Source organism: Myodes glareolus, chromosome 8 (genome assembly GCF_982192425.1).
Source record: "Myodes glareolus chromosome 8, mMyoGla1.1, whole genome shotgun sequence".
NCBI classification, from domain to species: domain Eukaryota; kingdom Metazoa; phylum Chordata; class Mammalia; order Rodentia; family Cricetidae; genus Myodes; species Myodes glareolus.
This window is the reverse complement of record NC_142033.1, coordinates 34,729,963-34,756,465: the sequence shown is the minus strand read 5'-3', so window position 1 is coordinate 34,756,465 and position 26,503 is coordinate 34,729,963. Positions and strand designations below refer to the sequence as shown.

Here is a 26,503-nt window from a genome sequence, read left to right as displayed (position 1 = left end):
TGACAGTGTCCAAATCTACCAAGCATTTCAGAAGCATCACACCATCCCCTTGTGTAGAAAGTTTTCTAAAGCATCTCACAAACTGAGAACAAGAGCCGGGCTTTAATCCCAGGGGAGCAGCTACCGCATCAGTCCTCCTCACAGCCCAGGTCCTGCTCACAGCCCAGGTCCTCCTCACAGCCCAGGTCCTCCTCACAGCCCAGGTCCTGCTCACGGCTCCAGTCCTGCTCACGGAACTCTCCATAAAAGGAAGGCAGAGGGGAAGAAAAGGCTACTACTGAGGCGCCTCAGTCAGCAAGATTTTGGAAAGCAACTGGATTCATCTTCAGACGGCCACAGAGACACCCTCTGAGTAAGAAGGAACCTGCCGATCCCCAAAATGCAAGGGAGCGGTCTCCTCTCAACCAGGAACCCACAGCGCAGATTTCCTGTGCAAAGGGCTGCTCTGCGCTTTGTCCACCCTCGTGGGTCTCCCAGGTGCCAGGACACGGGTGACTTTTTCTAGGGAAACCTGTCCTCAGCTTCCTTCCCTGTGTTGGTCTAGATTTCCCAGCCTTTGGTGGGAATATCATAGTTTGTGGTTGGGGAGGTTTTGATGAAGGTAAGAGTATTCTCAAACGCTCCAGCTCATCTCCCCAATGTTATAGAACTCGGTTACAGATACATTTTTTTAGTTTCACTAGGGGACAGGGTTTCAGTATGTTGTCCAGGCTGGCCTGGAATTCATGGTTCTCCTGCCTTTGCCACATAAATGTTGGGTCTTCAGGCATGTGCCACCATGCCTGGCTACAAATAGCCTCTTTGCATAAAACTAAACTGCCCAAAGAAGTCCCCTTTGTCTTTGTCTCACTGCAGCTAAAGATAACTTTACCATTTACCTTGGCTGTTATTAAAAGCTTAAAAAAGACCTTACCAGACTTTGAACACTAATATTCTGAAGCAGACAACGGAAATATAATGTCACCATCTCACCAGTGACACACTTAAACCACCAAAGTTATATCCCTGTTCAGTGTTGCAGATAGTCTGAGGATGCGGCCCCTGCAGCCAACAGATCTTAGAACCCCATTCATCATCAAAGCTCTGTCTGAGAAGAATAAGTTTAAAAAAAAATAAGCGGTTATTAGAGCAGCCCATCAAATCAATACAATCTTTCATAGCGCTCGTCATCAAAGGAGCAGAAGCGCTGAATCTCCCTCGGTCAAAGACGCTTCTGTTTGCGGTGGGCAATGATTAATGCGGACTCCTGGCTATTCAAAGTGCTGAGGACAAGTGACCTGGCAGCAGATAACCAGGGCACACTGGCTGGTCTCGGTCAAGCCAACTCCCATCCTTCTTCAGCTACTTCCTCTTCCCTCGTCCACCTTTCCTCCATGCTCAACTCATGAGCCAATCTGTTCGCAGGAATGATTTCATACATGAGTATAACGGCTCATTCTGACATGCACTGCATCCAGGATGCATGATGAGCCACTCATGAGGCATGCAGGTGGCCACAAAAATGAACAAGACATGATCTGTGCAAATAGACGTAAAAAGAAAGAAGGGTACTAAAACCTATGGGAGCTATAAGAGTGACCGACATGAAGTATATTGGAATTATTGTTAACCCCAAATGTTCTCCAGGCTGGGGTAACCAAAGAGTACATCATTACCCCCTTTCAGGAAGGAAATATCATATTAGCAGAATGCTGACAGGAGGCTAGAGACAGGCCAACACATGAAGAAAATAGGTGTCAATCTTGATGGCCACATCCTGACATATAAGTTTCTTCTAAAGTTTATCGAGTGTCAATCGGAACCAAACATAGAAAAGGCAGGCTTTACAGTATGTGGTGACACATGTTTTTAATCCCAGCCCATGGAAGGCAGAGGCAAGTGGATTTCTGTGAGTTCAAAGCCAGCCTGGTCTACAAATCAGTTCCAGGTCAGCCTGGGCTACACAGAGAAACCCTGTCTCAAAAAAACAAAAAAGTAAAGAAGGAAGGAAGAAACAAAAAGGCACATTTTTACTATTTTCAAATGTTTTGTAATAGTTTTCGAGTTTTAATATTGGATACTTACTACTTAAACTCTGGGGTGAGTTTTCATTTTTTAGTATTTTGTTACTATACGAATGAAGCTAAACAGAGAAGCAAGGGTCTTAGCTAAAGAATAGTGACTTTTAGCCAAGCAGTGGTGGCACACGCCTGTAATTCCAGCACTTGGGAGGCAGAGGCAGGCGCATCTCTGTGAGTTCAAGGCCAGTCTGGCCTACAAGAGCTAGTTCTAGGACAGCTAAGACTATAACACAGAGAAAACCTGTCTCGAAAAACCAAACAAACAAAAAATAGTGACTTTTAATTCCACATATTCTTCACTTTCTAAAATGAAGGCAGCCCAAGCATGTGGCTGAAATGAAAAGAGGAGGACTAGAAGTGTTTCTCCACTTGGATTTAATTCTAGGATCCAAATGCATTCCTGTGGAGAAAAAAATATGCAGACACACAGGACAAATGCTGAGAGAGAAACAAACCCGGGACATTGGAGATATTACAGAAGGGAGGAGGATCCACGGAACCTCCAGGATGGGGGAAAGGCCTAGACAGCTATCACATGACTTTTCATTTACTACCACCCCCGTACTTCTACTGCCATACCTCAAATCAAATATCCCCCAAATCAAAAATATCTTGTCACTCATAAACTTCTGCTAATATACAAAAGTCCTTAGACTGGGCATTTTCCCATTTGTATATTACCTGACCTAAATCTCTGTATCACGTTCTGCCACTACAGTCTAAAATTCCATGATTTGAGAATCCACCATATAGTCCATAAAATAAAATAAATCCATGCCCAATTTTTTTCTAGTACTTCTTATAAGAAGTTGAAATTCTTATAAGCAAACTGTTTCCTCTTGCAGTAGATGGGAATTAACAGAGAGATCCACAACTGGACAGAGTGCAGCAAGTGAGAGACCCTGGGACAGTCAGACCTAAATGCAGTGTCTTTTTGAAAAAAAATATTTATTTATTTATTATGTATACAATATTCTGTCTGTGTGTATGCCTCATTACAGATAGTTATGAGCCACCATGTGGTTGCTGGGAATTGAACTCAGGACCTTTGAAAGAGCAGGCAATATTCTTGACCACTGAGCCATCTCTCCGGCCCCCTAAATGCAGTGTCTTTATGCTCACAAGGCTCATAGATGGTAGATGATGCCACGGAAACAGCGTCTTCCCGACACAAGACTAACGTGGATTAGAGTGTGGCAGCATTTGCACAGGTTCAAGCCAGATGAGGTCCCGTGACTGAAAGGGGGAAGTGGACAGGAGCTCCCATCCCTGAGCAAGAAGCTCTGTCCATCTGACATCCACTTGCGAAGGAAAATTTCGTTCTCTCTAAGGAAGTCTCAACTGTGGTGTTTATAAACCACACTTAAAGGCAGGCCCTGCACCCAGCAGTAGACAATTAACACAAAAATGAGCACAGCGTATTGCTGTAGACTTCCTATCTTGTATGGCTTGCTTGTTTGGGTATTTTGGGGTCTTGAGTGGGAAGGATTGCTGATCTTTTGCTTGTATGTATGGTTTCCGATTTTTGTGTTTTTATGATACGTATGTGTGTTTGTCTGTGTTTTGTGTTTCTTGTGTTTTTCCTTTAGTTTTTGTAGTTTTGCTTTGTTTTTAATTTTGGTTTGTTTGGTCTTTTTCTTTGCCTGTTTCTAAAGAGAGAAAGAAAGAAATGGTATGGAGTTGGGCGGGTGGGGGTGGGGAGCACCTGGACAAATCAGGGGAAGGAAACCGAAGGGATATGTAAGCTTTCATTCTGTCTCACACCGATTTCTCAAAAATGTGTTTTCAAGTCTGACTACTTGTTCTCACATAAATTAAGCAAAAGAATATACATTTAGCATGACCTGGTAGTCAGAGCCTTGTTTGGAATAAAGTAGGCATTTAGTAATTACTATATGGCCTTCATGTATTACTTCAGAACCAGAATCTCAGAGGTAACAAAAGTGTCTGCTTTAGAGCCTTCACTATTGTTGTGTCTCTTGCTGTCACCGGACAGACACAAAGGAAAACTCTTTTTTTATGAAGTTAAATGTCACATGACCCTCACCATAAGCTGGCAGCCTTTGTATTGCGAACACCCATCCGCATTTTCAGTCAGCATCCAGGAATTCTAACTGACAGCAGACTGTCTTCTCTGAGCTGCTCCTAGGAGCCAGGTCTGTGCTGTGCAGAGTCTTTAAATGGAGCATCCTGTGCCTGGTGCCGTTCTAAAAGGCCCTTTAACATAAGGTGGTGGCTTGCGGTGAGAGAAGTCCTCTCTGTCCCAGATAAACAAGAACACGGAAAGCAAAAGTCACAGACTCTGGGGCCTCTGTGATATTCTTTAGAAGATGTACAGGCTGAAGCCAATGATCTCGAGCATTGTTCTAATTATTCTAGCTCAATATGCTAGACGCCTACTGGCTCCCAAGAGAGCTACTGATTTAAACAGGAAAATCACCACCTCGGAGGTGAGCACGTGTCTTTTCATATATTGAAAGACCAAAAAGGTTCTTTTTTTTTTAAATTAGATAGCAATTCTCCTGCCTCAGCCTGGGACTATGGATATGTACCACCATGACTGGATTTCTAAGAGAACCAACTGTTGATGAAGCAATGGTTCTCTGAACATTATCTTGAAGACGCTTGTCCTGGTATCACCCTCCATCCCCTCATTCTGCCAGTTATTCACAGTGAACTTACCTAAGGACAAGAATTAGTGGAAGCACCTGGAACGACTGAGCTGATGAACATGACTCAGACCTTAGCTTCACAGAACTTCGTGTACGTTACCTAACTTCCTACGTGCTATCTTGCCACTCATGAGAATAATGGGGATGGTGGTACCAACCTCAAAGGACTTTCGTAGGAACAAACAATGCAATGCACATCTTAGACATAAGCAAATGACAGGGCAACCATTGCTAAGTTGGCTCTTGCCACATGTTTACTATGAACTGGTTCACATTTATACACTCAACAACTGCTAACTGAGCACCGGCTGAGTGCTAGCTATGTTCTAGGGCTCTGAAGACAAAATAAAACATTAGACAGAGCCATTAGATGAAGCCACTCACAGCCTAGTAAAAGGAGCAGATACCGCAAAAGCTAGCGATTTATTTACCCTGTACAGACAGCTTCTGCTGAGGCAGACGATCAGGAGTAAAGGGGATGCCAGGGAGCTGAGAATGGTGATGTGCATTTGTATCCTAGCATTTCAGAGGTGGAGGCAGGAGGATTGACAAGAGTTCAGAACCAGCCTGGGCTACACAGTGAGTTTCAGGACAGTATGGGTTTCTGGCAAGTCTCTCTCTCAAAAAATAAACAAAATGAAAACAAAACAAAACAAAAAAAGGTGGTAACCTGGGCTAGGCATGAAAACCCTAGGAAGTTGTCACCCATGGAATACGGTGGAACAGGGCACTGTCAGGCCAAGACCTCAGCACTGAGATATGCACAGTGGCTTGAAGAAGCACAAGCAGTAAAAACAGCTCGTATTAATTTAAATACATCCCATTTTAATACTCTATCCCCTTCATTCTTACTCAAGTACAAAGAGTCCTAAGGGAGAGAAAACTATTTCCACTATTGAAAACAAAATCCAAACAAGTCCCTTATAACACTGGGTTTATTTGTTCCCTTGTGTTTCAATAAACACTTTGCTGAAACTGCACTCTGTATCAGGCACTGTAACAGACACAAAAACGCACATGGGAAGGCCTCCTCTTCACCGGGCTTACAGTCCCGTGGGCTTTGATGTGATGCCATAAAGGGCTCCCTGCACCCTGCTTCTGTGCTGCTACCACATGTGACGGTGAGGCACGGTACCCCAACATAGACTGTGAGGCCCAGCCACGCCCAGACCAGAAATCTCCAGATCCAGCTTCTCTACTGAGAGACATCAAAGCCCAAACAAACTTGGCAAACACCAGCCCCTCCCTTTGCTCATCCATGCTATTATTAACATCGTAGTTGCTTCTGCACTCATTTTGGCGTGGACCAGTTGTACACATAATGGGCTACATAGGGACATTGTCATGAGTATCTAATCTGTTTTTTCACATTCGTTCCCATTCTTATTGCCCCCCCTTGCTTTTTTTTGAGATATGATTTCTCTGTGTAGCTTTGGAGCCCGACCTGGAACTCCCTCTGTAGACCAGGCTGGGCTTGAACTCACAGAGATCCCCCTGCCTCTGCTTCCCAAGTGCTGGGATTAAAGGCGTGCGCTACCACCACCCAGTTCATTCCTGTTCTTATCCCTCTCCCAAATAGACCTCCTTCTACATATATGTATGTAGAATATTATATATCGTATTATCATATACATTCTACTTTATATATGATAATGTATATTTATTAACATAGATTACATGTGAAGAAAAGGAAATATACTGTTCATCATAATTTGAGGAATCAAAGGTTAAGATTAATGGGTATCTTCCCAAAATAATTCTTAAGAAAAGTAAACTTTCAAACACATACACATGTAACCCTAAAGCTATACCATTTTCGGTGTTCAATTTTATTAACAGAGCTAATAAATGTAAAACACTGAGAACAATAGTCCGCATGTATGTGTCATGGGAGTGCTGGTAGTTAGCGTCACTCCCGTGCTCCTGTGTCTCAAGTTCTGTAGCATTACTATAATCACTGAGATATGCAGGGAGACTCTAATGTGAATAAGTACAAGCAAAGAGACTACAACTAACGTTATACTATCAATACCACCATATATTCTTAATAATACAAAATAAGGGCACAGAAAAAAACTTATCTATGGCCAATTGATTTTTGACTAGTGTCAATGAAGAAAGTAATCTTTTAAATAAATCGTACAGAAACAATTGGATAAAAATGAAGTTGAATCCCTACTCCACATAAGAAATGAAAGCAATAAAATTGCAAAACTCTTAAAAGAAGCATAGGTATAAATTTCCATTACCTTAAACTAAACACAAATTTTTTATTTGGTTGGTTGATTTGGTGTTGGGGGGGGGGTTTGTTGGTTCATTTGTTTGATTTTTTTTTTTTTCTGGAGACACAGTTTCTCAGCGTAGCCCTGGCTGTCCTGGAACTCTCTCTGTAGACCAGGCTGGTCTCAAGTTCAAGAGATCCACCTTCCTCAGTCTCCCAACTCAGCCTACAAAACTCAGTGATAGACACTCCCTCCCTCTCTCTCTCTCTCTCTCTCTCTCTCTCTCACACACACACACACACACACACACACACACACACACACACACACTGCTGAGAAAAAGTGACTATTGATTGCTCAGCCCTATGTGAGACATCTACATCAACCCCCCTCCCCAGCTCACCCCATGCCAAGGCTCAGGGAACAAAAGAGTATATGAATCAGCTGAAAAGGAGCACTGTTAGGTGCTGTCTTCGAGACGCGGCCTGGCCATTGTGCTCCTAAGTCACTGAAGCTACGGTCCTCTGCACAAGAATCATGTCAACGAGATCAGTCATTATTCCAGCAGGAAGCACTAACTGGACTCCAAGGGAGGGAGAGGCGGAAGTCAGCACCAAATAAATAAATAAAAGATATTCTAAAGTAATAATTAAATATTTATACCACAGGTGTACAGCATAGCATGCGCACAGCCTAGGCTTCAAGCCTTAGTATCAAAGTAAAAGAAAGGGGGAGAGGGAGAAAAAGAAGGAATGAGGGGAAAGGAAAGGGAAAGAAAAGAAAAAGCCAAACAACCCAATTTCTGAATAATGAAGTCAAGTACAGTAGCACACACCAAACATCCTAGCTTACGGCAGGTAGAGACAGGAGGAAGATGCTGGAGCCCAGGAGCTCAAGGCTGTCCCGGGCAAAGCAATGAGACCCTGTCTCAGAACAAGCAAACACATTACAGTGGGCTACAGTCTTGAGCAGACATTTCTCCAAAAAATCTACACAGATGACTAATAAGCCATGAAACGATATTCAGTATCATTTGCCGGCAGGGAAATGCAAATCAACGTCCCGAAAATCCCACTTCACACATATCACGGTGGCTAAAAACAGAAAGAACATAGAAACGGGGATAATTTATACAAACATGGAGAAGTCAGAACCCCCCACATTGCTGCTGGAATGTAAAGGAGCCAGGACGCTGTGAAAGACCTGGCGCAGTTCCTCAAATGTGAAGCGCGGAGTTACCATATGACTCAGAATTCTACTTAAGAGACTTGAAACATTTTCATACAAAACCTGCACGTGAATGCTCAGATTAGCACTGCCAACAATAGCCAAAAAGCGGGAACACCCCAGAGGGCTATCAACGGATGAAGAGACAAGCAAAACACTATATACCCATGTGATGGACTTGTATCTGACCACGAGAGGGAATAAAATACTGGCACATGGTAACAGTTTGTATCTCAAAAGCATTATACAATAGAAGTGAGACACGAAGGAGCACAGAGTGTGCCAATTCTGTGTAGATGAAATGCCCAGAAAGCATAAGTGCACACCAGCAGAAAGCAGATTACTAATTAGAAGGGAAGAGGGGAAATCTGAGGGTGGGAGCTAGCTTTGGGGAGGGGGTAACAGCTGTCTTGACAGCTTGGATAACAGTGATGGCTGCATATCCTGAAGAGACTCAAAGCCACTGGCCTGCACCCTTTGGAATGATGCAAATGGTGTATTGCATGCAACTGAATTTATTCTCCAGGAAAGACTTTTAAGATAAAGATGCACATGTATAGCACGTAAACAACATACTGAGAAGAATTAAAAGTAAAAGAGTTAGAGATCAAATTGGCAAGAAGAAAATCGAGTGGAACACATAGCTTATATTTCTGCACTCATGGTAAAACAGAATGCAGTAATGAGCTTTGCCTGGTTCCCCTGGGGGCACAGGCCACAGTGGAGACAGACGTTCCATCTCTGGATTAAGCACCCCGCATGGGCAGAACTGTCCAGAAGTTACTGGAAATTCTACCAGCGTTTGGTAAGAGCAAAAACAAAGAGTCATACCCATAGACACCCACAGACATGTGCTTTGTCCTCAGCCTGGGTCAGAGAGGGTTCTTTTTGTTTTGAGGGTGTCAGTCAATAAAGAGTCTAACAATTGGTCAACATACTGAGAAAAAGTGATCGCTGAGTGTTTAACCCTAAACAAGATTTACATAACTGCTTCCAAGGACGAGGGGACATCACAGAGAAGGTGGTGGAAAGACCGTAGGGACTGGAGGATGGAGACACTATGAAATGCTGTCTTCTGGGTATGACGTAACCATTGCAATAAAAAAAACCACAGCGTAACATGGGGGTTAGAAGAAGGACTATTTGGGGAAAAGAGGAAGGCCAGCAAGAGTGGAATAAAGCAGGGTAATGGGGACTAATATGATCTCAACACATTCCGTACATGTATGCAATTGTCAAAAATAAAGTGTTAAAAACACAGGGCTGGCAAGATGGCTCAGTAGGTAAAGCCCCATGAAATGAGTTCCATCCCCGGGACCCACAAAGTAGGGGAGAACCAACTCCCTCTAATTGTCTTCTGACCTTTACAACAACACTATGGTCCACACACACCCCACTCACATGCACACCATCAATTAATAAATTTGATAAGTAAATAAAAATACTCTACAAGAAGCATTAGCATCAAACTGTATGGACAAGCAGTCCTGGCTGGGCACCTGAAAGCTGGTAGCTGGAACATACTGGGACCTGTGGGCTTCTTCATATGGGCCTCAAATTATGAGAGACCAAGACCCAAGGCACACACATCCACGCCTCTGAGGCTTACCATGCACTCCTGCGCCGCTGGTCAAAACCAGATAAATGGCCCAACTGAGTCAAGAAGGGAGGTGAGAGCCCAGGGGCAGAAGGTCGGTGGGAGAAACGGGAGACCTGGGTTTATTTCTTCAAACAAGGTAGCCCAGAGGAAATCACAGGTCTGTTTTCTTGCTTTCGCCTTACAGAAGTTACTGCACTAGGCTCTGGAGGCAGTCTGCGTGAAAAGGCATTTGCCTTTAACCACGATAGCCACACCTGGCATCAGCAGACACTGATGAGAAGCCCTGCCAACTGAGATGGGGAGTGGCAGGCCAGGGGAGGACCAGGAGAGTGCTCTTGCGCTCTAGGGCATTCGATCACCCACGGGGAACCGACGGGGAATGGGATCACCGCCACTCTTTTGATCGATATTTTCCTCTCTGTCTTTTCTTGGCTGGCCCACAGAGTTGAATTCCCTGGGGTCCCATTCACACTGGCAACAATTCTGCTCCACCCTGATAGCCAGAACTCAGAACTGTGATTGTTGAAACTGGAACTTCCCCAAATCTGGGGGAGGGGGGAGGGGAGAAACAGCCATGTGCCTCAGAAAATTGTGATTTTTTTTTATGATACCAATTTATCAAAAGAAAAACTTCCCATTACTGAATTCCACGGGGAAATCTGCTGATGGGGACATTAACAGAAATGAAAGCTGCTGCCCGATATTTCCAACAGGATTTGGCCAAAAACAACAAAAGCATTCCCCAGCAGACTACTTCAGATAGTAACACTTGATAACGGCTTAGTGACGCCCTGGAGAGGGAGTTTTTTATGTTGGCAGAGCAAGACAGTTCACTTTCTGGTTAACTCAGAAATGGCAATAAAACAAAAAATAGATAACAGGTAATATGATCTTTGGTATAGATATGCTAGGTGTTATCCCAATTTTATTCTTGACAAAAGCTGGAAGGAGAGACATTCGTGGTTTTCTTCCTATGGGACAGGAAATTAAATCAAACATTGAAAATAATAAAACATAGTGTCACTGAAACATATCTGTCAACTGGGAAAAGGCTAATATGTGTGCTTTTTCTGATGGTCTGGGTCTGTTTAATGTGCCTAGCTGAATGTCTCAATGTCAGAGAGAAGGCCCCCCGTCTCTGGAGACCCAGAGCTCCCACTGGAAGTGCTCACACACTCCAACACCACCTAACCAATGGTGTTGCCTAGCTAGGCAAGCATTCGATCACTGTAAGGTACGTGTTCTGGTCTTTTTTAAAGCCTTTTATTTTGAGAAAAGGTTTCACTACTTTGTCCAGGCTGACGCTGAACTTATACTATAGCCCTGGCAGGTCTCAAACCTCAACTCCTCCGGCCTCAGCCTCACAAGAAGGGTTTACAGGCCTGAATCAAATGGCCTGAGAAAAACTGGATCTGATTCAAGTCCTGTTTCTTGGCTTCATTTGTCTTCCTCCCAACTAACAGTAAGCTAGGAAATCTCTGATTATTAGGTGTAGAGAGCTGTGTAGTGCCGCGCCTTAAAGATGGCACTGGTTTCCGCCTTCCACCTCCCCCATGGTGAGTGCTCTCCGTTGTAAATAACTCCATGTATGGCTAAGGCTAAGGATCTGGCTTGCTTCCGCGTATCTGGACCTATCTGCATCTCCCATGTGGCATGCTGGGGTTGGCTACCCAGAAGCTATTTAATCTGTGGGCTGGCTTTCCCCGGGGTCAGAAGATTGTTCAAGGTTCCTGAATAAACTGCAGAAAGAAGAGTCAAGTGTTGCGTCTTCCTTGCTGGTCGAGGCGGTCGCGACAATTAGGGGTCAGAATCATAAGACCCTGGCAGGTAGGGGTTCTTTTCAGTGTTACTTCCAGCAAATCAGAAAGCTCTGAGGAGCTGGAAGGATGTTTCTATGGAGGACCCAGGTTTGATTCCACATGATGGCTCACAACTACCTATAACTCTAGTTCCAGGGGAGCCAACGCTTTCTTCTGACCTCCAAAGGCATTATTGGGCACACACATGGTACACGTACATACATGCAGACAGAACACTCATACGCGTAAAGTAAAACTTTAAAATTACAAAAAAAGCAAGGAAGCAAGCAAGCTCTGAGCAGACTGGCAAAGGTATGACTTTTCAGTCCACACTATAAGACACAGGTATTTTCAGTTCACACTATAAGATACAAGTATTTTCAGTCCACACTATAAGACACGAGTGTTTTCAGTTCACACTATAAGACACAAGTGTTTTCAGTTCACACTATAAGACACAAATGTTTTCAGTTCACACTATAAGACACGGGTATTTTCAGTTCACACTATAAGACACGAGTGTTTTCAGTTCACACTATAAGACACGAGTGTTTTCAGTTCACACTATAAGACACGGGTATTTTCAGTCCACACTATAAGACACGAGCGTTTTAAAATAGTGAAACAAGGGGCTGGAGAGATGGCTCAGAGGTTAAGAGCATTGCCTGCTCTTCCAAAGGTCCTGAGTTCAATTCCCAGCAACCACATGGTGGCTCACAACCATCTGTAATAAGGTCTGGTGCACTCTTCTGGCCTGCAGACATACACACAGAAAGAATATTGTATACATAATAAATAAATAAATATTTTAAAAAATAGTGAAACAATAAAGTGGAGTTGAGGCCATGAAACAAAGCCTCTCCAAGGTCATTACTAAACTCCAACAAGGCACTTCATCTCTCTACACAACCTCACCAGTCCATCTGGCACACTCTGCGCATACACTCCCAGAGGGCTAATTAAAACAGATGCACAAGAATGCTGACTATCTGCTTGTCCTAACCAAAACACACTTCAGATCTCCAGTCTGTGATACATTGGCTGTATACTTTTTAAAATCTCTGAGTGAGTGGAGGATGTGTGTGAGTGTGGGCCCAACATGCCATGGCACACCTCAGATCAGAGGACAACCTCAGGTGTTGGTCTGCACTGCCCACCTTGTTGGCGACAGCCTCTCCTGTAGCTTTGTTGTCATGCAAGCTAGCTGGTCCATGAACTTCTGGGGATTCTCTGTCTACCCTCCATTTTGCCATTGTGACATGGGCTACCACTTTTTACATGGGTTCTAGAGGTTCAAACTCAGATCCCACACTTCTGTTCCAAGCACTCTTACCCATGAGCCATTTCTCCAGTGTCTACTTTATACTTCAAAAGTACAGTGGCTTAAAAAACTCTAAAAGGAAGTCGGGGCTCAGCTGGAACTCCAGAATGCAAGCTTCTCTGGGATCCTGAGTTGTAGGCTACGATCATTAGTCTATGAATCAATGGGAATCTGCATTACAAGATGCCATCGGTTCTTTGTATCAGTCAAAAAGGAAAATCAAATGATGCTGGTCTAAGATTCTGAATGAGAAGGTAGTGCATTAATTCATATTCCCTTCCTAGCTCTGCCTGGGATCTGCCGAACTTGTAAACCACATCAAAACCTAAGGCTGAATTTACCAGCATCAGTATTCAGTGCAAGACACAGAGAGCATGACCAACAGAGATGCCTTAGTTAGGGCTAGTTACTCCTGCTGTGAAGAGACACCATGACAAAGGTAACTTAGAAGAGTTAGAGCATGCCCTACAGAGATGCCTTAGTTAGGGCTAGTTACTCCTGCTGTGAAGAGACAACATGACAAAGGTAACTTAGAAGAGTTAGAAGCATTTAATTGGGAACTTGCTTAGAGTTTGAGAGTTTCATGATCATCGTGGTGGGACGTACAATGGCAGGCAGATGGGCATGGCACGGAGACAGTGGCTGAGAGTGTACATCTGATCCATGGGCAGGAGGGGGGGCCAACGAAAGGGGAGGAAGGAGAGGGAGACAGAGACACAGAGACACAGACCTGGCCTCCTCTGACAAGGCCACACCTACTCCAACAGGACTGCACCTCCTAATTTCTCCTAAACAGTCCACCAACTGGGAACACACTCAAATATAGGAGCCTGGAGGGAGCCACTCTTGTGCAAACCAACGCAGGAGACGTCACTATTCCAAAAAGGGCTTTGCTCTGTAGTGGTAACTGAATGAAACAAAGAACATAGCAGAGTAGAGGAGTGTTTTTTTCTGGATTTGAGCCCCAGCACTGGAGAAGGGAAAAAAAAAGAAAAAGTACATGTGAGTACATATGTGAAACTATGTATCTCTGTGTGTGTATATATGTGTGTGGTTTGTGTGTGAGTGCGTGTGTGAATGTGTGTGTGTGCATGCGCGTGCATGTGTGTTAGCTGAGCCTACTGCCCAGGCACCAAAACTGCCCAGAAGGACAAGAGACCTCACGAACTCTCCACCCAGGTTGACATCAGAAACTGTTCCAACAGTAGGCATACACTTTTTCTCCTAATTACCCATAAAACATGGGGTGGAAATACCCCTCTTCTCTGCCATCTTGGTCAAGAAGTCCTCTGTCCTCAGTGCACCCCACTTCTCTGCCAATCACCCTGGCATGGTCCATTATTTACAATCCCCCAAAGGAACCACTCACTTGACCCGCCTGCACCTCTGAGTACCAAGCTATTTCTGAAACGTCCTTGACAAATGAGATCGTCTCTTCTGCCAGCATGTCTCCCTCACAGGCTTCCCTCAAACTCTTCCCACTAGGCTTTTCCTGTCAGTCTACCCAGACTGTACCTGTCCATCACTAAGGATGTCCCTGTGGCCGGACCCGGTGCTCACTTCTTAATTCACATCCTAGCTGCATTCAACACGTGTCGGTGCTCAGCCTCTCCCAGCCTCTATTTCTTTGGTCTTAGAGGCTGCACTTTGTCAGTCTCATATGTTTACAGGCTTGGTCCCCAGTTGGCAATTTGAGAAGAATTAGACGGATTAGGAGACATGGTCTTATTGAAGTGGGTGTAATTTTGTGGGAGAAAATGCGTCACTGGGGGTTGGCTTGGAGGTTTCGAAAGCCTGTGCTAGGCCCAGCGTCTGCTAGCTCTCTGTCTCTGTAGGTATATGTCTGTCTGTCTCTCTCTCTCTCTCTCTCTCTCTCTCTCTCTCTCTCTCTCTCCCACATGCAATCTATACATCAAGATGCAAAGCTCTCAGTTACTGCTCTTGCACCATGCCCATCTGTGACACCAGGCTCCCCACCATGATGATAATGGATTAAACCTCTGAAGCCGCAGGCATTTCTTTTATAGGAGTAGTCTTGGGAGTGTTGTCTCTTCACAGCGCTAGGACACTGACTGAAACAGCCCCTCTTTGTTGGATTCCACTTTTCCGTGTGTGCCAGACTCCTTCTTGGGCCTGCTTTGCTTTCACACCTAGATACTCTATGGCTGGTCTCACGTCATGCCATGGCTTTAGTCTCTACTGATGCCTCTGAAATCCACTTGCTCGTCCCTGAATTCCTCAGGGATGAACTCTACATCCAACCACAGTCCTGACATCTTTCTCCCGGAACCTGTCAGGTATCTCAGATCTCTAGGCACCCCAAAGCCTGCTTCTGACCCAGTCGTTGCTATTTGAGTAAATGCCTCATTGGCTCCCTAGCCACTTGGCTCAAATCCAGGAGCTTTCTTTGATTCTCCCCCACAACCTCACCCTCATATCTTAAATCTAATTTCTCAGCATGTTCTTCAAGCTGTGGATAGGAAATACTTTCTAAATGTATTCAATGCTCTCCTCCACTTTCCTCCAGTAGTATTCACGCCCATCACCCCAAATTCTTGTGTTCTCCTCTCGCCTCAGGGTCTGCCAGCTGCCAACACCCTCCCACACTGACTATGGAGGCCTTCAAATGACCTGCTTTGACAGGTAGGGTAGAAGCAAACTTAACCAAAGGTACAATTTTAAGATGCCTTTGCCTGTTGTACCTCCAGTCTTGCTCTATGCCACAGCCCTTAAAAATGTGCCGAGAAGAAGGCCAAGCTAGGCTCTCGGGGGGGTATAGTGGACTTACAGGAAAGAACAGAGCTACCCCAGCAAAGTCCTCCTAAAGCAGTTGACCTTCGGTACTCCCAACCCCAAACGGTTAAAAACCCAGGCAGTATGGCAAAGCTACTCACCTGACCCACAGTTACTAGAGGCACACAGCACGGGTTAGCTTAGTCAAGACCAACAGAGCCTGGCTCAGATCAGGAAAACGACATAACCATTCCATAATCTCCCGAGCAACAATGAATCATTATTCTTGTATGCTGCTGCGTTTATATGGGGATGTGTGTTATACAGCATGACTGCGGGGAAAACTGATAAAACTAGAGCCACCATCCTAACCTTATCAAAACTACTGCAATGTCCCCCACTGGGCTCTCACTGCCTCCGTATCTCCTTGTAATAGTTTCTCCATTCGCCAGTCAGCATGAATCATGTCCACGTTGTCACTCCTGCTTACACGCGTACACTAAGAGGCGTTTTAACTTAGCGTACCTCCTACTCCAACTGAATTTAGGACCACCCTCACCCTGGCCCACCATGACTTAAACATACTACCATTCTTCTTGTTCTTGCAACTGGAAAAATCCATGGGCAGGACCTTTGTACGTGATGGGCCTTCTGCCTAAGGATGTTTCTTTTCTACCTGTCTCTGTACCTCTTCCTTCCCCTTCCTTTCCCCATTCCACCTACTCCTTCTAATTTGAATTTTATCTTACATGTCACTTTCACAAAAAAAGGGCATTGCTCTTACTACCTGCTATAGTTAATACTGACCGACAATTTGACAGGATCGACACTCCACCTACGAGACAAGCCTCTGGCCGCGCCTGTGAGCAACGATCTAGATTAAGCTGAACTGAGATGTGAAGATCCAGCATGTCTGTGGGTTACACCACCCACCTGACTGGAGCCCTGGGCTGAACAAATGATGCCAATGAGCTAGGCACTAACGTGCATCACCTCTTCTCTGCTTCCTGACTGTGGATGTAACGTGACCAGTCCTCCAGCTCCTGCCACCAGACCTCTGTGCCGTGATGGGCTGGACCTGCAAACTGTGAACCAAAGTAAACCCTTCCTTAAGCCGCTGTTATCATAGCAACAAGAAAGGTAACTGATGCATCCCGGATCTAAACCAGACAAACTAGCTGGACACAAGCCTGCAGTCCCGGTACTGGGGAAGCAGGGGGGTTGCAAGATCAAGTCCAGCCAGGGCTATTCAGTAAGAGCCTATCTCAGAAAAAAAAAATCAATCAGGGAAGGCTGGAGAGATGGCTCAGGGGTTAAGAGCACAGGTTGCCCTTCCAGAGGTCCTGGGTTCAATTCCTGGGACCCACATGGTGGTTCCAAACTATTGTGACCTCCATTTTCGGGAGAGCCAATACTCCACCAGGCATTCATGTGGTCCATATAGATACATGTAGTCAAAATACCCATACACATAAGATAAATATTAAATAAATAAGTAAAACAAAAAACTAATAACTGAAAAAATAAAACATCTCATCCATTATATTCTGTTTGAGTCCCATTCTTAGCATTCTAGTAATCGCTGTAAATTTTTCTTGATTCTGTGTATTTTTGCTGTATGTTCTTACCATTAGTTGTTAAGTTGCTTGTGCATCCCACCCATCTCTAGATCCTCAGCTCCTAGAGTTCTTTCACACCATTAGGTACTCATTAAATGTTGTGCGGGAGCTTCCTAGCTGAGTTCGTCAGTGAGTGGATCAGATCCTTTTTGATAGAAGGGTTATTTTGTATGTTTTAGTTGAGTGTGTGTGTGCGGTCTGTCTTTTTGCTTGTTTTATGGTTGGTTTTGCTTGGTTTTGTTTGGTTTTGCTGAGACCAGTCTCCCTAAGGAGCTCTGACTAGCCTTGCACTTGTAGCGTTCCTTTTGACTCAGCCTCCAGAGAACTGGCTGAAATTCGGTTTTCGCTAAGGTGACAAGCTAACACGGAAAGAGGAAAAGACATGCTGGCTCTGCCAGTGTGAACATAAAAACCATTACACCACACACGGGATGGGCTCGAAACAGTCGAGAAGAGAAGCGTGGCTCTAGCCTCACAAACTGTGCAAAATGGACACTACACTCACTCTCCACGCTTCCTTCCTCATTTATGAAACAAGGTAGTAATTACCACCTCACAGAGCTGTGAAATGCAAGAAATGCATAGGAAGTACCTGGCCCGGCACACGGTCACCTCCTCACTCAGCAGTAAGGATGGTGTTGGAGATCCCTGTGTTACATTGATCAAACTACCGTCGTCCACAGAGTCTCACTCAACCTATTGAGTCTACTTAAAAGTTCTGGGGTTTTCCATATTTAAGCATTTCAAGTTGCCCCTTCTGATCAAGAATGCAATGAGCACAGAACTAAAAAACCAGTTGGGTTAGGTTCTGGCTCTTCTTCGGCAGCTAGCTGGGTAACCTCGGGCGAGTCACTGACTTCCCAGACCTGAAAGTTTCCTTGCCATGTGGTCTGTCCATGCAGAGCAGGTGGGACAGGAAGGTCTCTGTGAAGAGGCGGAGAGACTGATGCAAGACAGAGCATGAGGCCAGAGGGACAGGCAGATAGACAGTCATTCTACATTGTTCCACGCCAGAGTACAGGCAGGAATGTTTCAACAGCCTTCGCATGGGCTTTGCCACACCAAGCACCTCCCAACACCTCCCAACATGTCAGATGACAACACGTACTTATGCCCAACCAGAATCTCACAAGGGCAGGGGCAATGGGCTGTCAACATTCCCTAAAGCAGGGCATGGTGGCTAGCATGTGATAGCCATGCCATTATAGTGTGTGCTTTCTACATGTTTACTAGACAGAGAAATGAATGACAAAGTTCATTTATTCGGAAAAAACCGACTTAAACAACATCAAGCCTGCTTCTTGCGTGCATTTCTGAGAGCATTTAATATGTGAACATGCTCTATGAATCACATCAAATACAGTGTTTCCCAACTTTATTTGGCCATAGAACTCATTCTATTTTCCTTGAACCTTATTAACATCTCTTGGAGTTGTAATATTCTATAAAACATGCTTTGAGAAACATCATAAGCTTATATAATGTACGTCATTTTTACTATCGTGAAGGAAGTTATCAGACTTTTAATGCCCAGGGTAATTAAAGGGCTGAGAACTTTGATTCCTAGCTAGTATACAGCCACTGTCTCCTAGCATCCCAGAATGGAAGCCTCCCATCACCAGCTAGGGCCTGGTGCTCCTAGACAGCAGGATGCCAATACAACTAAGCCCCATGGAACTGGGTTCTCTCTTTCCCTCCTACCAATAGTATCCCAGCAAGCCTTTTCGTATCTCTAGGTTCTCCACACGTTGTTCACTTTGCCTGGACAGCTCCTCAACTGTTGAGCTACCTACAACAATCCTATTTGTTTCTCAAGGTCTGGCTTACAGGTGATCTCTCATAAAGTCCCCCTTTATCACAGCCAGCCACTCCCATTACGGACCCCCACATACAAGCAACCATATACACTGCTACAGCAAATAGAAACTTAGCTGCACACAGGAAGATGGGGGGGAAGACGGGGGGGGGGGGGACAGTAGGGAGGCAGAGCTGGGAGAGGAGAACAGAAGCCAGCAAACCAGAATGACTAACAGGCTGGTAGGAGGCAAAGCCAGGAAGGTGTGTGCAAGAATGGCTTGAACTCTAAAGGAGAAGGACAGAAAGAGATGCCCTGGGCGTAGCAGAGGTAACCCTCTGAGGGCTGCGGGGAAGGGAGTGTTCGGGCTGTGTGTGGGAGAGCTGATTCACAATGGAACCACGGTCTCCCTCTCGGAGGGCTGCAGGAAGGAAGCCAGCAGAAGGATGGAGTATAGAATCACAGCCGGGGTGAAAGACCACAGGCAAACAGCAGACCGGAGAGGCGGGAAAGGCAAGGCAAGTAGGGCCAAGAAGGAGGCTTCGGTCCAAGCTGGCTGGGAGCCCAGAGAGGGCCGGGAGCCAAATGGGTTCTGTGCTCAGCTGTCTTTGATCAGCAGTCAAAGAGTAGGATGGTGATTACTCCCTAATGTCCATGAAGAACAGATTTCTCTACTATTCTACTCATGGATCAATGTTCACCCCGCCCATACCCATGTGTGTGGGCTACCCCTGGGGAAGGGGAGGGTGCTACGGGAGGGTTGGGTGTGGTGTCTCCTTTCACTGGGGAAAGGAGTGACAACCTAGGAGGGAAGCACAAAGGTTGATAGGACCCACAGTCTGCAGGGATCAAAGACATCTGGGTCCCGAGCAGACAGCAAGGTCCAAGAAAGCCTACACTTCCCTGGAGACGGACAGTGGCAATGGGGAAGCTAAGGCTGCGTTTTCAGAATTGCAGAGGATTTAGTCAACTGTAAATAATGATATTTCAGTAAGCAACAGCACAAACGTCCTGGCTCACAGAAGTCTAAAGCCCTGGGTGCATGGAGCACAGCTGAACCCTGAGCTTCAAAGGTGGCTGTCTCCATTCTCCCCACAGCTCACTGCCACGTCCCCCTGGGTGACAACTCAGTCTCTCCTAGGAGCCAGAGAAAACCTCCTTTCTTAAAGAAAGCAGAAGGGGAGCCTGGGAGCCAACCAGAAATAAGTACAGCTCCTGAGCCAATCACACGGTCTGATGCAGGGACTCCTTGGACTGAGTTCTACCCAAACCACCTGAACTCCAGTCCCCAAAGAAGCCGGGGCCAAAAAACAGTGAGTCTACTCTGGTGGGGCTCCTGTTCCTAAGGACTCAGGGGCCACAGACAGTAGCCCAACCCCAGTAATAACAATCCAGAAGAGCTTCGAAGTCAGGGGGCTGACGCTCATCAGCTATACGACCTCAGGTAAAATACTTCATTTCTCAATGCCTCCATTTCCGTATTAGACAATGGGATCTAATACCTGCCTCCTGGAAATGTTTACAAGGGTTAAATTAAATAAATTGACTAGCACACATCAACAGCTCAGCACAATGTCTGACACGAAGCGAGCAAGAGCCCGTCATTATTATTAGAAACCACCACGATGACATTGAGTGTCTTGAGAAGGCCTGTACCACATGAAGGGTGAGCGGGGACTCCATGAAGGAGAGCCACGTCAGCACTTCCATCGGTGAGTCCAGGGTCAAAGAGCATTAGAGCAACTAAGGACATAAGTCTGAGGCCCAGGAACTAAAGCCAGGTGACAATGCAAATCAAGAAGTGTATTGTGCACCTGGGAATGAAATCACCAGGAAGACACATACATACGGCTTCAAAGTCAAACAGCGCGGAGGGTAACGCGCACACTCTCTGCAGGAGGAGAGGCTGACTGGAGTTGCTTTCTTATCTCCATCCACTGGCAAAGGGGATGGGACCCTGCTCGTCGTAAGTAGTCATGGTAACAATAATAATACAGTTATGCTCACTCAGAAGTCGCAGAGATGACGACTGTTCATTCTCTCCCAAAAATGCCTGTGCACAACTTAGGAGGCCAAACACCTTCCTTTAAAAGCATTGCCCCTATCTCTCTAAAATCTGTAGCAGAAAGGAAGCTGACCACCAAGTCTCTGATGCAAATGACAGCCCATGCTTTTGCAAGAACCCACACAACTCCACAGGCAGGTAAATAAGATGGGGGCGGTCAAGCGGGTCCTCTGGAGACAGGGGAACTGTCTGCTCTGCAACTGTGCTGTTGTCAATGTGGCTGTGACCACACAAACTGTCTCAGCACTGCAGACAACACAGCCTTCCCGCTGCAGGCACCTGGATCTAAAACTGAAGCAGTGGAAAACATCTCCCCATGAACGGCAACTCTGTTACTGAAAGAACATTTCACTTTGCGAACTGCCGTACACGGGACACGGTACTGAATCAATTACACTGCATTCTGTTGCGCTGCGTTTATTATCTCACGTTGTTCCTAGCTGCTTCTCATCAATCATTTACGATATGGTGATACAGGGAAATCAGAGTATTGAAGCCTCCCTCTATGGATTTATGGCTAGAGATCAACCCCGAGGCCTTGCGAGGCCTACCCCTGAGCCACATCCATAGCCCTGTTAGCAGAAATGTCCGAGTCAGCGTGGCTCACGGAGTATCTCCATCTGCTGCCATGAAGTGTTCTCGGGCTCTCTTCAGGGCTGAGGGTTTGGGGCCACACCTGAAGAAAATGACTGCTTTCATTTTATGAGGGGCAGAACTTTGTATTTGACCCCAGGCTTTCAAATATGTCGAGCAGGTGAGAAAGGGGCCCAGCAGCACACAAAGGAGGAAGCTCCAGGCTCAGAAGATACCTCACTGAACCTCAGGCTCTGTGTCTACAAAATGCCAAAGATAATCTTACTCACTTGAGAGTTATTTAGAGAGGTAAATGTGTTGAGCCATGTGTAGACCTTAGCAGAGGGCATGGCACATTATACAGACACAATAAACATGTGAAATGTTTACTACTGGGAGAAAGGGGCACTCAGGTGAATATTGTTGTAGTTAGGATTTCATGGCTTTGATGAAACGCCATGACCAAAAGCAACCTGGGGAGAAAAGGGTTTATTTTACAGGTAACAGTTCATCACCGAGGGAAGTCAGGGCAGGAACTCAAGCAGGGCAGGAACCTGGAGACAAGACCTGACACAGGGGGTCATGGAGGGGTGCTGCTTACTTGCTTGCTCATCATGGCTTGCTCAGCCCACTTTCTTAGGGAACCCAAGACCACCAGTTCAGGGATGGCCCCACCCACAGTGGGCTGGGCCTGCCCCCATCAATCACTGATTAAGAAAATGCCCCACAGCCTGATCTTAGGGAGGCATCTTCTCATTTATCCTTCAGAAGACTCTAGCTTGTGTCAGGTTGACAGAAGAGTAGCCAGAACAAAGGGCTTACCCACACTAGCTAGCTTGGATTTTGAGATGCAAAGGTGGCACCCTGTCTCCTCGCTGATCCTTCTAAAGAGATGAGCACCTTGGGAGAATTTTGCTCAGTCTTCTACTCCACAGATGAACCTATTTCTCTAAGCCCACTATGTTCTCAAGGTATATCAATAAAATCTTGGGAAACTATCACAGGAAAAAAAAATGAGTGAAATTACTTATGGTTCACTAACTACCTATTATGATTGAATCCAAAATGTCCCCAACGGCTAGTGTTTTGAACACCTGGGTCCAAGCCAGTGGAGTTATTTTGAAGGCAGGGAGCCTCTAGGAGGTGGTGCTGGCAGAACCAGGTCACTGGGAGGGTGCCTTTGAAGCCTACACTCACGTCTGCGTCCAGTCTAGCTCTCCCTTTTCTGTCTGCCACCATGGGAACATGCTACAGCCTCAGGCTCCCATCACCATGGATGCGGCTGCCATGACAGAGAGCGCTGCCATGATGGACATTACAGACAGGAAAAGTAGAGAAGTGGGCTTAGAGGACTGGTTTCTTGCGGGAGACCAGAGGATAAATTTAACTCCGTGTCCGTGGAATTTCCCTCATACCAGATAGAACAAATGGAATATAAAATTCTCTCCCTCTCCCTCCATGTGTGTGTCTATATTTCCTATCTATGATGAGACTCACTCTGCTATGATGGACTGAAATCTCTCTGAAACCATGAGCTGAGATAAATTTTTCTTCCCTTTAAGTTGCTTCCATCAGATATCTGGTCATGGTACTGTGACAGCACCTGCCTCTTCTGTATCAACTATTTTTAAAATGATCATCAGACAAGTCCACTCACCTGAATCCTAAGAAATGTCTCACCTTTTGTCATTTCCGTTCTCTTGAATAATCATTCTTAAAAACATTTCTCCCAAGCACCCACTGATTCCCAGGTAATAGTTTTGTGTAGAATAGTTCTGAGATCACCTTGGAAGACACACTTTTCCCTCTGAATTCCTTAAGTTTCTAAAATTCTTTAAGAAAACTAATGAGGCCTAAGAGTGTTGGCGCAAGTGTTAAGAGCATTGATTGCTCTTGCAGAGGAGCTGGATTCAGTTCCCAGCACCCACATCAGGAACCTTATAACTCCAGTTTTGGAGATCCAATGCCTTTGTGCCTCTGTGGGCACCTACATGCACACGGTGCATTTAAATTCACACAAATACATACAAAAATAAGAAGCCTTTTTTAAAAAAAAAAAAAGAAAGAAAGAAAGAAAAGAAAGGCAGGCAGGAAGGAGGGAAAGAAGTTAATGGACTTTTTAAGCAATTCTTTTAAAATGAAGGAGACCTAATGAAGTTAATGAAGTAGGAGTATGTTCCCCAAATGCTGCATTTGGTTAAAGCAGTATAATCGTACTACTCAAGCATGCATGTACACACACACACACACACACACACACACACACACACACACACGGATGGACGGACGGGGGGGGGCAGTTTATATTTCATCATTCTAACAAGTCTGAGAAAAAAACTCCATAGACAACTATGCTAAATTTACCCTCTGACTCTCAGCAAGACACCGTCTCCTCTACGGCTCACTTTTCCTGTCTATAAAATGGGCACAATACAGGTGTTCTTTGCCAAATAGAGAAGCCATCTCATTGTCCATGCATGTGTATAAAACACCCTCAGAAAAGCTCAAAGTTTTTTACAAGCATTCGGCTGTGTACCTTTCTGAAGTGGGCTATTAATTATGTGTCATTACGCTTTGTTTAATAGATGGAAATAGTTGAAGCATGGGAGCATAATTCCAGTTAATAGCTGACTTAGAAATACAACTGAGGCTTTAAACATGGGAACAAGATAGCAGGAAAGATGTCTGGAGAGCGAGATCTAAGCAGGAATTTGCTCCGCCCTCGCTCTTTATGGTAACCGTCTCAGCTGCCCCTGATGGCCTGCACGCTTTCCTGAACCCTGCTTGCCCAGTAGAGGAATGGGGGAGGAGGCTTGGAGTTTCCCAAGTACCTCAGATGCCTTCACAGAAAGACTGGTATACCCTGGCCCAGTACGAAAGACAAAGAGAGTTACAGAGTCACCATCAAAACCTCTCCACCTTTTGTTATTGACCCTTGGAGGCTTCCTACCAAAAGTCTAAACAAATAATATACCCAAGAAGAACAGGGCCCTAGACATGGACCTGTCACCTGCTACTGCCTTTTTTTTTTTTTTTTTTGAGGTAGGGTCTCTCTATGGAGCCCTCACTGTCCTGAAACTTGCTCTGCAGACCAGGCTGGCCTCGAACTCACGGAGATCCTCTTACCTCTGCTTCCCAAGTACTGGAATTAAAGGCGTGCACCACCACACACAGCTCTGCCAGGTTCTTCTGACTGGTACATCTATCTGACCTACAGCCCAACAACCGCACACACAGCCTCAAGCCATCTGTGTAAACCTACTCTTCCTACACGCATGTCATGATGTCAATCTCAGAGGACCAAGAGGGGGAAACTGGAAGTCTGGAATGCCCTCACGTGGCTGGTGACCCTTTCATGGTGATTATATGTGTGATTCTCTAGCAGTAGTTAGTGATCATCCCGGGATGGGGCAGTAAGAAAAATTGTCCCCCCAAAGGGAAAAAAAAGCGTAGGACCCTAAAATCATCCCTGTATAGGAAAAAGAAAAAAAGAAACAAAGTCCAGTCCGTTTTTGGTCTGGTTCATGTGAAGATGTCACAACAGGCTGTGACTGAAATCTAATAGTGGTGACCACATGAGGAAGCCGGGGGTCTCTAAGGAAAATTCGGACTCCTGACTAAATATCTGTGCAGGATAATAGGGAAGGGGTAAAGGTGCTGGCCACTGAATGGGGGTAGAAGGAGAAGGACATCCAACAGAAATCTGCGGGATGCCAATCTCACACCATGGATGGGGATTTGAAGCCTGTGACTTTAATACTCCCTAGCTAAGCATGCCAAAGGCATTTAACCCTGGATGTGAAAGAGCTAGTTGCAAGAGGAGAGTATACACACAGTGCTGGAATCCAAAGGTCTCCCCCCTTTCACCAGAGACCATCTTACCACATGTACTCGCCCCCCTCTCTCTCACACACACACAAACACACACAGGTCGTTCATCTTTACAACAAAAGCCAAGGTAATGTCTGGCACTACGTTAAGGAAAAGCATAGGCAGAAAATATGAACAACAGCAGCACACGTTTCTGTGAGGAATATTTCTAACTAATATGAGAAACAATACACCCAGAAAAACACAAAGATTCTATGCTTCCTTCTATACAAGCAAAGTAAACCCAAGACAGGAACACAGTGAATTTAGACAACTGGACAGAGGATGCTTAATTATGACAAGATCTTTTTTTAACTGCAAAGTATCTACAATTATCTGGGAAAAGTCATTCAATTATTTTTTTAATACAATTATTTTTTTAATATTTTTTAATATTCTCTAGAATAGTATCTATGATACAGCTGAGAAAACAAAACCAGTTAACGTGAAATGCAGAAGCCAGTAGGGTGAACAAACTACACACTAAGGGGGCTTTGACAGCTTCAAACCTTTCTAAGCATGAGAGTCAGCTGTGCATGAGTCTAACCTAGGCTACACTGGGTGTGGATGAGTCTAACTTAGGCTACACTAGGTGTATCCTGGTCTAACCTAGGCTACACTGGGTTAGTTTCTGGCCAGTGTGTGCTCAGGAAGACTATGTCTCACTCTGAAGAGAAAAGCCCAGTGTGATGATGCACACCGTTAATCCCGGCCCTCAGGACGCAGAGACAAAAGGGTCTCTGTGAGTTCAAGGCCAGCCCTGTGTATGTGGTTAGTTCCAGGATAGCCAGGGCTATGTAGAGATACCCTGTATCAAAACAAAAGTTAGATAATAAATGGATGGATGGCGGACAGACAGACAGACAGACAGACAAATAGATAATACATACACATAAACAGTCCCTTTGGAAAAAAGGCCCAGTAGACATGGTGGTACACTCCTGTAA

The 26,503-nt window shown here is 45.3% G+C and overlaps 1 protein-coding gene across 4 annotated transcripts in view; it reads right to left on the bottom strand.

Annotated features, from left to right (window-relative positions):
• Tec (tec protein tyrosine kinase) overlaps positions 1 to 26,503 on the bottom strand; it is a 102,413-nt gene that overhangs the window by 70,240 nt on the left and 5,670 nt on the right. Inside the window, exon 1 of one of the 4 annotated variants that reach the window (XM_048414885.3) lies at positions 9,791 to 9,941. The exons of the other annotated variants lie outside the window; for them this stretch is intronic. The gene's annotated coding sequence lies outside the window, so the exon portion shown is untranslated. Of the gene's footprint in view, positions 1 to 9,790; positions 9,942 to 26,503 lie in introns of those variants that run through there. 4 annotated transcript variants of the gene reach the window in all.